This window comes from Pteropus vampyrus, unplaced genomic scaffold (assembly GCF_000151845.1).
Source record: "Pteropus vampyrus isolate Shadow unplaced genomic scaffold, Pvam_2.0 Scaffold349, whole genome shotgun sequence".
Taxonomy (NCBI): Eukaryota; Metazoa; Chordata; class Mammalia; order Chiroptera; family Pteropodidae; genus Pteropus; species Pteropus vampyrus.
The window spans coordinates 2,403,042-2,405,856 of record NW_011889130.1 but is presented as its reverse complement, the minus strand read 5'-3'; the positions used below and the strand labels follow the sequence as shown (position 1 = coordinate 2,405,856).

General features: G+C 34.2%; 1 pseudogene; it reads left to right on the top strand.

Moving 5' to 3' along the window:
• Positions 1-219: 219 nt before the first annotated feature.
• Positions 220-338, top strand: LOC111731124 (annotated as a pseudogene).
• The last annotated feature ends 2,477 nt before the right edge of the window (positions 339-2,815 follow it).

The window sequence follows — 2,815 nt, the reverse complement described above, 5'->3', positions numbered from 1 at the left end:
AGAATCAACCACATACTGGGACACAGAGATAGCCTCAACACTAAATATAAGAGGGTTGAAATCATACCAACCATATTCTCTGATCATAATGCTTTGAAGCTGGAGATAAATTGCAAAAAAAGCAGGAAGAACCACAAATACATGGAGAGTAAACAACATGCTACTGAAGAATAACTGGGTCAGAGAAGAAATAAAAAGAGAGATCAAGAGATACATAGAGTCGACGGCCATGCTACCCTGAACAAGCCCAATTCTGTCTGATCTTGGAAGCTAAGCAGAGTCGGGCCTGGTTAGTACTTGAATGGGAGAACAACTAGGAAGACCAGGCGCTGTAGGTGTAAAAATCAATAAAAAATAAAAAATAAGGGATTGTAAGCTGACAAGGTCCTCGCAATCTATGAGGTCAATCAAAGGTTTCTTCGCCTAAAAAAAATAGAGATACATAGAAATGAATGATAATAACATATCAAAACTTTTGGACACGGCAAAAGCGGAAAGTTCATATGATTTCAGGCTTATCTCCAAAAACAAGAAAGAGCCCAAATAAACCTAAAGCTTCATCTTAAAAAAACAAACAAACAAACAAACAAAAAAACACAGAAAAAGAAGAACAAATGAAGCCTAACGTCAGCAGAAGGAAAGAAATAATTAAAATTAGAGCAGAAATAAATGAAATTCAAAACAAACAAACAAAAAAACAATAGAAAAAATACAACAAAGAGCTGGTTGTTTGAGAATGTTAATAAAATTAACAAACCTCTGGTTTGACTCACTAAGAAAAAAAGAAAAAAGACACAAATGAACAAAATCAGAGATGAAGAGAGCAAATTATGACAGACACCACAGAAATACAAAGGATCATACAAGAATACTATGAAAAAGTATATAACTCCAAATTTAATAACCTGGAAGAAATGGACCAGTACTTAGATAAATATGACCTTCCTACACTAAATCAAGAACGAGAAAATCTAAAGAGACCGATCAGCAACATGGAAATTGAAACAATCATCAAAAACCTACCAGAAAGTAAGAGTCCAGGACCAGATGGATTCACCAGTGAATTCTACTAAACATTCAAAGAAGATTTAATACTTATTCTCTGCAAACTCTTCCAAAAAATCGAAGAGGAGGCAATATTTACCAACTCATTTTATCAGGCCAATATTACCCTGGTACCAAAACCTGATACATTTAACACAAAATAGAAAACTACAGACCGATATCTTTCATGAACACAGATGCAAAACTCCTAAATAAGATACAAGCAAACCAAATACAGCAACATGTTTAAAAAAATTATACATCACAATCAAGAAGGCTTCATCCCAGAGGCACAGGGATGGTTCAACATATGAAAATCGTTTAATGTGATACACCACATAGACAAATTAAAATATAAGAATCATATGATCATGTCAATAAATGCAGAAAAAGCCTTCGACAAGATACCACATCCATTTATGATCAAAACTCTGAGCAAAATCAGTATACATGGAAAGTACCTTAACATAATAAAGATCATGTATGACAAACCCTCAGCCAACATTATACTTAGTGGTGAAAAACTATAAACCTTCCAAGATCAGGAACAAGGCAAGGCTGTCCACTATCACCACTGTTATGCAGTATAACACTGGAGGTCCTAGTGAGTGCAATCAGGCAAGAGAAAGATATAAAATGCATCCAAATAGGAAATGAAGAAGTCAAATTGTCACTATTTGTGGGTGATGTGATTCTCTATGTAGAAAACCCAAAAGAATCCACAAGAACACTGATAGAAACAATAAGAAAATACAGTAAAGATTCTGGATACAAAATCGACATTCAAAAATCTATAGCTTTCCCATTCTCTAATAATGAAGTGTCAGAAAAAGAAGTGGAAAAAGTAACTCCTTTTGCAATTGCAACAAAAAGAATAAAATACCTAGGAATAAATCTAACAAAACATGCGAAGGACCTAGATAATGAAAACAACAAGACTCTATTAAAAGAAATCAAAGAAGATACAAAGAAATGTAAAGATATTCTATGTTCTTGGATTGGAAGAATTGACATAGTTAAAATGACCATATTACCTACCTAAAGCATTATACAGATTTAATGCAATCCCTGTCAAAATCTCATCGGCATTCTTTTAAGAAATAGAACAAAAAATCATCGGATTTGTATGGAAGCACGAAAGACCTCAAATCATGAAAAAAAGAATGAGGCTGGAGGCATCACTCTGCCCAACTTCAAATTATACTACAAAGTGACAATAATCGAAGTAGCATGGTATTGGCAGAAAAACAGACATACGGACCAGTGGAACAGAATCAAGAGTCCAGAATTAAACCCATATTTACATGGGCAAATAAATTTCAATAAAAAAGCCAGAAACATACAGTGGAGAAAGGAAAGCCTCTTCAATAAGTGCTGCTGAGAAAACTGGAAAGCTACCTGCAAAAGAATGAAATTAGACTGTTGTCTATCACCACACACCAAAATTAACTCAAAATGGATTAAGGACCTGAATATAAGACCTGAAACAATAAAATGCATAGAAGAAAACACAGGAACTAAACTCAAGGACCTTGGACTTAAAGAGGATTTGATGAATTTGACCTCAAAAGCAAGGGAAGTAAAAGTAAAAATAAGTGAATGGGACTACATCAAACTAAAAAGCTTCTGCTCAGCAAAAGAAATCATCGACAAGGTAAAGAGACAGCCATTCGAATGGGAAAGTATACTTGCAAGCAACGCCTCGGATAAGGGCCTAATATCCAAAATATACAAAGAACTCATACAACTCAATAACAACAAGAAAACAAAT